The sequence below is a fragment of the Apostichopus japonicus genome, chromosome 16 (assembly GCF_037975245.1).
Source record: "Apostichopus japonicus isolate 1M-3 chromosome 16, ASM3797524v1, whole genome shotgun sequence".
Lineage (NCBI taxonomy): Eukaryota > Metazoa > Echinodermata > Holothuroidea > Aspidochirotida > Stichopodidae > Apostichopus > Apostichopus japonicus.
In genome coordinates, this window is record NC_092576.1 from 43,515,598 (window position 1) to 43,529,110 (window position 13,513).

Here is a 13,513-nt window from a genome sequence, read left to right on the forward strand (position 1 = left end):
TGTTAGCACCAATCAAAAGAGATCTCAGAAAAGCTTTAGGGTTTCAGCCAATCACAGGCATTTCCTGAATAAACAACATGTCTGCGCCCTTGTGCAAACTTCTTCAGCTCGGTTTCAAGTTGTGTACAAGGAATTACGCTAATAATAGCCAAGACCTACACACACTTACAGTCACTTTATTATGTTGAACCGCGAAAGTGAAGCCTTCAGTTCTTATTTTTAATATGAACGCAATGCATGTGTGTCCGGTGACTGTGCTGAGAAATACTAAGCAAGAGTTGTCGGATTTGCACAGAATAATGTCGCCCTAAGATATTGCGTTTACCCGACAATTCGTCCATGTGACTTCAAGTTCAAGGTAGACACTGAGACGTTGAGAGGTGAGACTGTAGTAGGCTAGGCTCTAAGTACTAAATTAGGCGAAGGCCTAACAGTAACACTTAATGTTAACGTTTACAGCTCGTTAGGCACCTGGACCTAATTGAAAACGAAACTCATGATGCTGGACATGTTAACAAGAGGATATTAATTATTCCTATTTCCCCAAGATATTTCAGAAATAGAACCCTGAAATTTTTTTAGGTATAAGAACTTTATATTAATAATTAAAGTTTAAAACCCTGACAGTGACAGCTCTCACATGTTTACTTTGGTAACAAAATGGCATCAAAACCCCTTCCTCATGCTGAATCACAGCATGAAATAGCAACTTTAGAGCTGCACAACTTGCAGATATATTATAGGAAAGCATTGTTATAATTATTTTGTATTGCCTGTTCTAGACATAATAACCTCTGAAAATATTAAGTACCCTGAAGCAAGGGTTTCTAAGGAGCAATTTATCACTAAATATGACACATTTTTTAGTGAAAAATACAAAATCGAATATTTTGACACTTTTAAGTTGACCTAACTCCACAAGACAATGTTTTTGTAGCCTAATTTTTTTATATTCCTGTCCTATGGGATAGACTCTATATGCATCTGTAATAAAAAGGTAGTAGGATGAATAATTGCCGAGAAATGAGACCTCAAAAGTCAAGGAAATGCCAAAATAACACGGTAGCGACAAATTGCGGAATTTCAATAAATCGGCCAACTGTGAAGCAATGCAACTGAAATTTTCAGAATATGCTCATTTCATTTTGTTCCAATCATACACAAAAAATTGGGAATATTTGGAGAGGGTGCAGCAACAGCCATCCGTGATTTGACACGCAATGACCCATAAACCAAATTGATAACTTTCTTTTTGGAAATTGTTAGGCGATTATATAATCTGTTCTGGTGATGCAGAATTCCTTCAGCAGGTGGTTCAATTCCATCAACAGATATCATACAGCCAAACAGTTTTCAAAATGAATTAGGTCAAGTATGCGGCACCATAATGAGACTTGTAACAAGAGGCATGACAGGAATTTTCAGTGGCCACGCTCTTGTTTAATTTTCTCACATTTTCTACATGTCTAGGAATTTTCTCTGTGATAATCTCACTTTTTTAGTGTCCATCACTCTACACAGCCAGTGTGAATGGTAGGGGTAATCTTAAAGTAATCATGACTTCATTTAAGAAGACCATCCACTGGTGTTCCAATGAAAGACTCCAAATGAGTGGTTAGCTCGGCAACTAACTTCAGGTTTAAAAAAGTGTGAAAGGCAATGTGTGAAAGGCAAACATGTTTGGATGGTGCAATCTTATACTTTGGAACTACTGGAACAGATAACTAATATATATATATAAAGAGAAGAACAGCTTTTAGCAAACTGGTTATCCACCATACAGTAAGCCATGTGTATGGAAATGTCTGTAGTAAGTGGACCTGGAGTTTTTTCCCACCGAGATGCTCTGTAGGCCCATAAGTTTAAACAGAAAAGAAATTTTTGTTACACACATAGGCATACATTTCTCATCAGAAACTACAGTTGTGCATATTGGTGAACTAAATGCAAATATTACAGCACGTTGGCATGGCTGAGGTGACAATGGATGATTTTGAGCACCTCTTGTATTTAAGCGAATGTGTTCATAAGCACCGTTAGATGACTGGAAATAAACCCATATTTACACTTGTAATCCATTTGTGCTTAACTTTGCAACACACCACCACACATAAAGTTATCATGAACAATGTGCATCTTAAATGTTCTCCATAATTTCTTCCTTATTATTTGCTATTCTGTGTTCCCCAGTTTTCTATTAAGGACATGCATTAGTCACTGAATCACGTATATTATCTGTCTAATTTTTGTCCAGTTTAGGGCTCTGTACCACCACAGAAGTGTTTAATGCTGAAACTGGAACAATGGTGAACACAGCATACATAAGCCTGTGGAGGAACATTACCTCAGAAAGGTACTTTATGAATAATTGGATTCATGTCCACATACTGTATAGTTAATGTTGTGCATAATGAGTGTGTCTAATACTTATGTAGATGGTGAGTATGATCTCACATAGAATGGTATATCAAGGCAGTGTCCAGTTAAAAAGAGACTTCAACTGCAATAGCAATTATCACTTGATAATTTATTAGAAAATGACAATATGTGATAAGGGAGTGGGGTGGGAATTGGGTACAGCATAATAAAGCACATAAAATGGTATCACTGTTCCTGTGGCTATGTAAAGGCCCCTTTGAATTTCTTTAAATTCTTGCAAAGAAAAAGTTAATAAGTAAAATGTTATGTGCAATACATAGGCCCGGTAAAGAAAGTAGATATACTGTATATGCATTGAGAGGGTTTGAGAGGGACTTTGAAGTAAATCACTAAATCCAGGTGGGGTTCTTCTTAAAGGTATGCTGTAATGGCCCAAAATATGCTAGATTTTCAAATATGGTCACCTTCGGTCAAAAGTTCTTAAACTGTTTTTATAAAAACCTTTGAGGAAATTTCCTTACTGGGACATTCAGTCAGCTTGTGTGTTCCTTAACAATTTCTGAGAACAATTTGGAGAGTAAAGACCTCCAGGAAAGTACTTTTTGAAAACTTCTAGCAATTATATCATGCTATAATTTTGGGCCTATACTGACTACCTTTAATGCCAAAAGTTTGACTGATCTCTGTGTCAAAATACCCCCAAAAGTATGGACAATTATTGTTATTCTAACGTAGCTAACACTGGGAACCACCACCTGTCAGTCAGCACTTTGTAGTACTTTAGGGTGGGGGGGGGGGTGGGGGTATCTGACTGAAACTGAGCAGTGTTGCAAATTAAAAGCATAAACACAGTATGTCTTCTGGGAAACAATGTTCTTGATAGGGTTACAAGCAAATCATTTAAAACAAAGAAGAAATGGAAAAATAGAGACTTAACATTAAACATGAAGGTAACATGGGTTTTCTCTCCTGACGAACATAGTTAGTACTGTACAAGGCACCTCTCAGTATGTGATATGATTGTGTTTATGTCATGTTTTTAATTTGTTCTTTTTTAATTGGCAACAAGCCATCCATCATAGCATGATCATTGCATATGTGTATAGAGCATAAACTTTTAGAAATAATTAAAATCCATTGAATTCAATACTTCATACTCATGGTTTTGTGGGCAATGACTTTGTGTAATACCCTGTAATACCCCAGGACACCTTGAAGCAGGAGTCACAACAAAGCAAAAACATGAGAAATGATCTCAGAGCATGTGAATGACTTGTGAATGTTCATATGGCTACCCTGTTTTTAAATTTCAGGAATATCCAAACCTGTATGGCAGGCTGTTCATGATGAAAATCCTGATTACCCACTCGATAACCAAACTAGTTGTTTCAGTTCGAATGGACCTTATACCCAATATTCCAGACAACATTTGTGCCTGCGGGGTAAGCAATCGGAGAGATGCAGGGGGGGGGGGGGGGGAGGGTATGCCCTTATTGTGTATTGATATCACCCACAGTGGTTTCATGGCTAATGGCTAATAGATGTTTGCAATTTATATCATCAAAAGTCAAATTGATTTGGTAAAATCCAGCTCATTGGCAATAGTGTCATGACTGGTTTATTTATATTGTGTTGGCATAATAAGCTACTGTTAGCAGGGTCGATCCATGCCAAATCAACAGATTTTTGGGTCGATTCCACGTCGACCCTCTCAGAATTGCCTGAAATTGTTATGGTGTGTGTCTTGCCACATGTCTCAAAGGATAAAATTGGGCTAAAAAAACCATTTGGTTGCTAGGGTACGGCCACGCCTAGCCACCAAATCCAGATTGCTATAAATTTGTGTCAAGTTTGGAGGCATCTTTTGCATAAATGTTAAGTATTTTATGTCTGATATTGCAGATATTGTGGAAGACATGTGACCAGTCTTCAAATATAGCTCATTCTGAGGAAAATTTACGGTCTCAATTTTTCTTAACAAGTAATTAAAATGGCAGAAAATGAGATAGGGGCCTTTTCTGGCCCTACTTTGAGTGTACTCTATATTTACAAACAAAGGCATGATTGAGATTTAATTTCCATCGGATCCTTTTCCAGTGGTAGTTGTACAGGAAAAGTGCCAAAAGAAAGTCAAGCAGGTCGTACGTTTTATGAACAGCGCCCTCAAATTTAAGAAATCTCACCGTTCTGGCCCTAATTTGGGCTCCAATTCGGGCCTGTGAGTAAATATTAATTTTTCTTTAAATACCATTTTCCAAGAGTGTATTGACCTTATTTTTTATAAAAGCAAGTCAAAAAGTTGTTTAGTTTATGTTTATTCTACTCAAATTTACGACTTGAAAATTGTGAAAATCACGTAGTTCATATGTATGAAAATGCTTGCACAAGCGGATTTGAGTAATTCAAATGACAACAACTTCTTAGCCTTAGCATACAGGTGCTTAGCAATTAAGAGGGTGGTACATTAGCATAAGGACTACCAATACACTGCATTTTTAGGGTCATATGCCTAACGATGCCTGTGAACAGCGCCCTCAAATATCACATTTTTACCAATATTTTGGGCTATTTTGGGCATTTCAAGGTCAAATTTGGTCACAATTAAAAGGATTATATTTGGTTTTCACTACAAAAATAGTAAGACATGTATAGTTATGATGCAAAGAATGAGCTTCAACATATTTTTTATAAGTTATTAATGCTCTGATTGGCAGCTTAAAGTGTCGTATATGAGAGTTACATCAGCTCTACAGAAACATGCTTGCGAGGGCAAACAGTGTTAAAATTGTATCTTCATTAAAAGAGACCATGTTAAACAACTTTAGAAACAATTGAAATGTATTTATTAAAAGTGTTCTGTTTCATACTCTTTCACTGCCTTCCTCTCCCCCACCCCCACCCCACCCCCACCCCGCCCCAATAGTTCACTATGCAGATTTGTAAATGCATACAGTTTGTGACTGGCTTTTACTGCAAAGAGACTGCATAGCACATGCATTCAAGGTATACTGAATAATTTGGTAAAGTAATCTTCAACTTCAACCCATGCTTACGGTACCCTCTAAAGGACATATTATCGGAATTATTACATTCATATGATTCTTAGATGTTGTGTCCAAAGTTTTTTAAATTATTGTTATGGTTTTTGCTTTCGTTTATCGTTTGTCATCGGCAGTACATGAATTGTTCTCGTTTATTTCTTAGGTCATTTGTCAGCTATATGAATATTCATCATACAGTATATCTAGGTGTTTGTATTGATGATACACTGAGTTTCATTGGTCATATAAGCAGAATACTGAAACAGGTGTACTTCATAGTCTCAACTCTATCGTATATAGTTCCTTATTTTCGTGTTGATGTAAGGAAATGAGTTTCTAACTGCCAATATCTTACCACACCTAGGGTATGTTGTTTCTGTTTGGTATCACTCTTTACTAATAATAGATAATAAGAGAGTTATTACTTTTTTAAAGTATTGTTCTAGAATTTTTTATATGGATTTTAAATTTCTTATGAGTACTGTCAACAATGCTGCTAAAAATGATATCATTAGAAGTGTAAATTGCTTACAGAGAAATGACAGACATTCTTTGCATACCGAACTTAACTCTCTACTTCGAGTAACTACTAGGTATAATCTGAGAAACAAAGCAATAACATCAAAATTCAGAATTAATGTGTATAGAAATAGTTTTATTTATCGTGCTGCATTTTATTTACAAAATGGTAATCTGGATAATTTATTGTAGACAACTGCACTTGTACGTTTCATATATATATATATATTTTTTTTTTTTTTCATTTTAACACTAACATTTTAAAATAATAATTCCTTATTACGTACTCACCTTTGATGTCCTGTTTATAAATATTTATATTTATGCTGTAAATAAATAAATTAAATGCCCCATGATTATAAATGACAAAACTCTAACTTACGTAACATACATGTGTTCAATATTTTGTTTAAGCTTACGATTTGGTTTATATCTTTATATCTGTATTACGTTAAGTGAAATAGCGCCCTCATTTTCTGTTCTCAGTTTGTTATCAGTGCAATTTATTACGTAGGCTTCACGTGTGTTTATGTTGTTATCATATGAGGTTTACCCGTCAATAAAATATGATTGGAGCACGGAGCAAAGAAACAGTCTAACTGGTAAATTCCGCTTTTTGTATAATTATGTTTATTCAATCTGTATCAAAGAAAATAAAGAAAAATAATCAAGAAAATCATTTAAGAAGAGCGCCATCACTTTGAAAACTTGCCCAGCCGTAAATGTATCACTGCGCTTGTACCACTACTCATACACTAAGCCTAGCTTCACACAATCCAGTTAACTCTAAATCCATAAAAAATGACTTATCTAACCTTCACAGGGCTCGCCAAACCATAGAATAATGATTAAAAACAATACACAAACATACACGCACGACCCCCGGTCGGAACAGTAAAAGTAAACACCCGCCCACCCCCATAAATACGGCAAAGTTGTCGAGTATGCTCAAAATAAATCAGTAAGTAGTCTATACACCGCTTACGGTTAGGCCCGCAAAACATAAACCTTCAACTAAAGACATTGTAGAACTTAAGAAATTATACATGAACATTATATAAGAATACCTACTTCTTTGGCGGAATCACCGGTATTTCTCACAAAACTTGAAACTTGTATTCAACGTAAAAACATGTAAAATGATCATAAACTGGTTAGCAGAATATGATATCGAACAGGTTAGCTTTACGGTATGACTATACTTTTCATTTCCAGGAAAACACAACAGAGCGCTCCCTTGGAACGCCGATTGATACAACGAAACACCCTCCCCCCGCCAATGAGAGCGGTGATCTCATTACAACTCATTATCATAACCCTCTGCTGGATAAATAATTACTACTTTAGTTATTGGTCTTGAATACACTCCTTTTGCAGTTTTAACTTTTACATTTCTGATTTTGTTGTCTGAGCCTGGGTACTCATGAATAACTCTGCCTAGAGTCCAGTTACCGCGGACAGTATTTGGATCAGATAACATGACTATATCATCAACCCGAACGTTTCGTCTCTCGACGTTCCATTTCTTGCGAGGAACCAGCAGTGGAAATACGTCACGATTCCAACATTTCCAGAACGCATCAACGATTCTTTGTACAAATTCCACTCTATGCTTCGGGTTCTTGGTTTCTCTGAAAGGACCTTGTGGGACTGTTGTTGACGCTCGTCCCAATAACATATCGTTAGGACAAAGATATGATCCGTCGTCAGGGTCATTAGGCAATCTTCCAATTGGACGCTGATTAACCAAATTGGAAACTTCCACCAAACAGGTGTAGAGCTCAAAAGGTGTTAAAGTTTGACTACCGATAGCTTTCTTTAATGCAAACTTACAACTTTTGACAAGCGATTCAGCGCAGCCGTTCTGATGAGGTGCTAATGGCGTAGTGAATTTCCATTCCACTCCTTTGTCAGCACAAAATTCTTGAAGTTGTTTTTGATCATATCCTTTGATCATTTCCTGCAGTTCTTTCTGTGCCCCAACAAACTGTTTTCCATTGTCGCTTGTAATAACTTTCGGGCATCCTCGAAATGCCAAGAATCTTCTGAGAACTTGGATGAACTCCATGGTTGAAGCGTCGGTTGCAAGATCTAGGTGTACTGCTCTTGTGTTCAGGCAAGTGAATATTACTCCATAATGCTTGCTAGTTTTGTTGCGACCAACTTTAACGCTGAATGGTCCAAAATAGTCACAAGCTGTATAGTAGAATGGGGGAGTCTCGGGCATCAAGCGATATTTTGGCAAATCAGCCATAAACTGTGACTCAGTTTTATGCTCCATCTTCTTACATAGCACGCACCTATGCTTCACTGTTTTCGCAAGCTTGTGCACTCCTATTATCCAATATTTTCTCCGTACTTTGGCAGCGGTAGTTGCCACGCCATCATGACCAATTTCATGAGTTTGCCTTGTAATTAGCATTGATATTGGATGTTGTCGTGGTAGAAGTATGGGATGACGGCAATCGTAAGAAACCAGTCTCTTCTCAACTCGCCCACCAACATGGATGATTCCTTTCTCTTCAAATGGACTGAGTGTTTTGTATTCTCCCTTTTTAATCTGGTCATGTAAGGGTTTCTGAGCTTCTTGAACCCAATACATTTCTGCCCTTTCTAACTCTGAAGGGGTGAGTGTTCCAGTCTCAGGTCGGCTAGCATTATCATCCTTGTGGCATCTAAGTTTTAGGTGGCTGAGAAATCTTTGTACATAAGCGGTTACCCTGATCAACTTTCTCCAGCTTGAAAATCTTTTGCAATCAATGACATCTGACTTTGTTGTCACCGTGGCAATCTGAAAAATTTTGCGTTTTTCATCAACTCCTGTTTGAGTTTGAACTTCTTGGTGTGGCCATTCTGTCTGTGGTTGGCATAAGAATGGAGGTCCTGTTATCCATCTATCAGATAACTTCTCTACAGGAACACCTCGAGAGATATCATCTGCCGGATTTATGTCTCCCGGCACATGCTTCCATTGTGTAGGATCTGATCTACTTTGTATCTCTCCGATTCGAGCAGAAACAAAAGGTTTGAATGTCCTTGCCTCGCTGTGAATCCATCCTAGGACAATCATACTGTCGGTCATGTAGACAGTTTCACTGATCTCTAAGGTGGTTTCTTCCTTGAAAGTTGAACTCAGTCGAGCTGCCATAACTGCTGCTTGCAGCTCAAGTCTTGGAACAGTGAGTTTCTTTAACGGAGCCACTCTTGATTTGGCTGTTATGAAACGTGTCTCATACTTGTCGTTGTCCACTTCCCATCGAATGTAAACGCATACACCGAAGGCCATTTCAGATGCATCACAAAATATGCATATCATAGGCTGTCCCATTACATTTGGTGGTGTAAGACATCTTGGAAAAGATGTGTGGTTCAAAGCTTCCATTTCCTTGAACAACTTAACCCATTCCTTTTGTTCAGCAGGTGGGACTTCTTCATCCCAATCTAGGCCCAACCGCCACAAAGTTTGCATACCTATTTTTGCTCGCACCAGAAATGCAGCAGCAAAGCCAATGGGATCAAAAATTCTTGCAATCTGACTCAGAATTTGTCTCTTGGTAAGTTTGATCTCTCCTTCTTCAGAACCATTTAAAGCATGAATTGGTTTTACTTTGTAGGAAAACTCATCTTTCTCTTGATTCCAGGCAATACCTAGAATCTTTTCCTCTGTTAAGGTTTCCAAATGGCTCAAATCTTTAGGACTCTGGGAAACTTCTGATGCCTCCAGAGGCATATTAGATGACCAGCCTTTAACTTTAAATCCACCTTCTGATAATACTTTATCTATATCTTTGGTTAATTTCTGTGCCTCTTCCACGTCCTGAACAGATGTGCACATGTCATCCATGTAGGTATCTCGATCTATCACCTCAGCTGCTCGTGGAAAATTCTCCCTACATTCTTCGGCTGTTCTTTTCAAAGCAATCTGTGCCATCGCAGGTGCTGGTTTGTCTCCAAATGTGAGGACAGTTTTGACATGCACCTCAGGATCTTGATCTCCCTTCATGTCCCTCCACAAATATCGGTGGACATGTTGATCTACTTCTGGTATCAAGACACGATGGTACATCTTGGAGATGTCCCCACATACCGCAACTGGATGTTCCCTGAAGCGAAGCAGAACTCCGAATAAGTCGTTCAGTAGGTCTGGTCCCTTTGCCCAATAGCTGTTTAAACAGTGCCCTTGAAATGACGCCGAGGCATTGAAAACAATTCGCACTGGAGTACTTTTCTTTTCTGGTCTGACAATGGCGTGATGAGATATGTAGTGGATTGGGCCATCATAATTTTGGGTCTCATCCTTTGCCAACTTCTTTGCAAAGCCCATTTCTAACATTTCTTCCATCTGTTGTTGATAGGCTGCAGCATACACTGGACTTTTGGCAAGCTTCTTTTCGGTAGCGTATAACAACTTTTCGGCATGACATCGGTTATCGGGAAGCAAACTTGGAGTTTTTATCCATGGGTAGGGCACCAACCACTGTTTGCCTACCTTTTCACATGAGTTCCATATGGCTTGGTACTCCTCTCTTTCTACTTTGGACATCTTTCCTGGCTTACACTGGCAGTCTGCTTGAATGCCCATGGACTCTGTGCTCCAAAACTCAGACAGATCGATTGGAGCAGCCATTTTTACATGCAAACTCGATTTACTCCTTGCTGACGAGAGCTCCCTCTTCCGAAAACTAACCAACCCAAGGGCGACTTTCTGGCTACATAGTTGTAGCCACTTCCCACTTGTCTGGTGTCTCCTGTATGCATTTTTGGGTGGTCTATTCCGATTAGCAGATCAACAGAACCTGCGTTCGGTCTATGCAGCTTAGAAACTTCTAGTCTAAGGGCCTTGGCTATTTCAGTCAATGATACCTCTTTAATATCACTGATGTACGGTAACCCAACAGCTTGAACTATATGAGTGCGGTTACTATCCAGTGATGCTATTGGAAACTTGTAAATCTTGGTTTGCAGTTCCTCTATCTCTCCACCCACCTTAGTTATCTCAATGGTGGTGTTCTTTCCCTGCAGTTTGAGTTCAACTGCAAAGGCTTCTCTTATCAGGGTGACTTCTGCCCCTGTGTCCAACAGCACATTTCCTACCCGTTTTTCATTCTGGCGTCCAAAAAACTCTGCTTTGATGACTGGTAGCAATGCATCTTTACTGCTGACTAGTGCCACACCTACACTGTTTGTTTCTGGTTCACTGTGCAGTAATGGGTGGTGGTAGTACTGACACGGTTGCCCTTTATACTTTTCTGTGCACAGTCGTCGCCTTCTACAGTTTGACATCCTATGGTTACGTCCTGCCTGTTTCAAGCAGCTGTAGCACGCATGGTTTTCCTTTACCAACTTGAACCTTTCTGAAGGCTGTTTTGAAAGCAGGTCTTTGCACTGGTCCGTCCAATGGTCCTGACACTTACATACCCAACACTTATATGTGCCCTGGATTTCTGATTGGGACAACTGGTTTACTGATATTTTATACTTGGTGTCACTTCTCACTGGTGCAGATGATCTCATTCGTGCCTTTAATTCTGTCTCCATCCATGTCAGAAGACACTCGAGTGAAGCTGGTGTCTCACCCTCTGTCCGGAACCACATTCTTCGGTCCTCGGGGCTCATCTTCCGTTCTATCATAGCCAGCATATGGCTGTTATTCATATCGCTGGTCCTTCCAACCTCATTTAAGGTGTTAAAACTTCTTTGTACGAGGTTGACAAATTCACAAAACCTCTCATCTTCTCCAAGTTTCAAGGGCCGAAACTTAGAAAGATCATCAATGATGGCATCTGCCACCATACGAGGGTCACCATACAGGAGATCTAATTGGTCCCATGCTGCTTTATAGTTATGCCCAATGCCTTTAATATACTGTAGAGGCTTACCTGTGAGACATGACCGTAGAATCATCAAAGCATCTCTATCACCATATCGATCATGCACGATGTGTTTAAAGTCGGCCTTGAATATGTTGTATTCTCTTATGTCACCATGGAACTTGGGCATTTTGGGCTTTTCCATCTGAAATGTGGTGGATACCGAGGGCGCTATTGGTGGATATGACTCTCCTGGTGTTACGCCTGGGTTGTCTGGTCTATCAATCTGTGTTTCCACAATTCTTTCTGGGTTTGGAGGAGGTCTGTCAACTTGTGAATCTTTCTGTAGGATCTGTAATTTGAGGAAAGTATTCTGACATTCTTCCATCCATTTCTCTTCATTCTGGAATTCTTCCTCATTTTCGACTTTTTCTGCATACTCTTCATGTTTAGTCTGGAGCACCTTATATGCACTTCGCACTTCGCAAAATGCTTCATCTATTTCGGATCTGGATCGGTTTCCTTCTATTAGATAGGTCAAGGCATTACCCAGTCTTGTGAACTTGGCTTTTGCCCCCCTTCGTTGGTTCTTCAAATGTTTAGTATCTTCTGACATGACTGTTCTTGAATCTCCGAGTCCCTGGGCAGCTTTAGAAATTGAATTTTATGGAGCACGGAGCAAAGAAACAGTCTAACTGGTAAATTCCGCTTTTTGTATAATTATGTTTATTCAATCTGTATCAAAGAAAATAAAGAAAAATAATCAAGAAAATCATTTAAGAAGAGCGCCATCACTTTGAAAACTTGCCCAGCCGTAAATGTATCACTGCGCTTGTACCACTACTCATACACTAAGCCTAGCTTCACACAATCCAGTTAACTCTAAATCCATAAAAAATGACTTATCTAACCTTCACAGGGCTCGCCAAACCATAGAATAATGATTAAAAACAATACACAAACATACACGCACGACCCCCGGTCGGAACAGTAAAAGTAAACACCCGCCCACCCCCATAAATACGGCAAAGTTGTCGAGTATGCTCAAAATAAATCAGTAAGTAGTCTATACACCGCTTACGGTTAGGCCCGCAAAACATAAACCTTCAACTAAAGACATTGTAGAACTTAAGAAATTATACATGAACATTATATAAGAATACCTACTTCTTTGGCGGAATCACCGGTATTTCTCACAAAACTTGAAACTTGTATTCAACGTAAAAACATGTAAAATGATCATAAACTGGTTAGCAGAATATGATATCGAACAGGTTAGCTTTACGGTATGACTATACTTTTCATTTCCAGGAAAACACAACAGAGCGCTCCCTTGGAACGCCGATTGATACAACGAAACAATGATGTTAATGTATATTTTTGCGTCGTTGTTATACTATTTTACGTAGCTGCTGTATACAATCATGTTGTTGTTGCACATAAGTATAACATCATTACATCAAATCACGTGGTCGTCATTTGAATTTATATAGTCATCAATGTAATAAACGTTGTTGTTGTTTGATTTTGCCCTTTTTGCGTTCCATACTTTCAGAGATCGTTCACTCAGAGAGGGTAGTCTCACAGATCGTCCAATTGAGTGACAGCTAAACTTGTATTTTATATCGTGGGCGGGGCGTGAACTTTTCAATCACAGAGTCGAGTTGCGTCGAGCGCTCGCATGCGACCCTCATACTCGTTCATTGAATTTTCAATTACGGTGTCAGCAACAAAAGAATGGCAGGTATGCTTGATTGCAGTTAA

At 38.9% G+C, this 13,513-nt stretch overlaps 1 protein-coding gene, 1 long non-coding RNA gene and 1 pseudogene across 2 annotated transcripts in view; 2 read left to right on the forward strand and 1 right to left on the reverse strand.

Moving 5' to 3' along the window:
* LOC139983280 (uncharacterized) overlaps positions 1-13,513 on the forward strand; it is a 254,458-nt gene that overhangs the window by 96,232 nt on the left and 144,713 nt on the right. The gene's annotated exons all lie outside the window — the stretch shown is intronic.
* Positions 113-3,813, forward strand: LOC139983302 (uncharacterized). Its single transcript, XR_011798600.1, has 3 exons — positions 113-380; positions 2,255-2,353; positions 3,693-3,813. It is a non-coding gene; the product is annotated as an uncharacterized lncRNA (long non-coding RNA).
* Positions 6,509-12,908, reverse strand: LOC139983778 (uncharacterized; annotated as a pseudogene).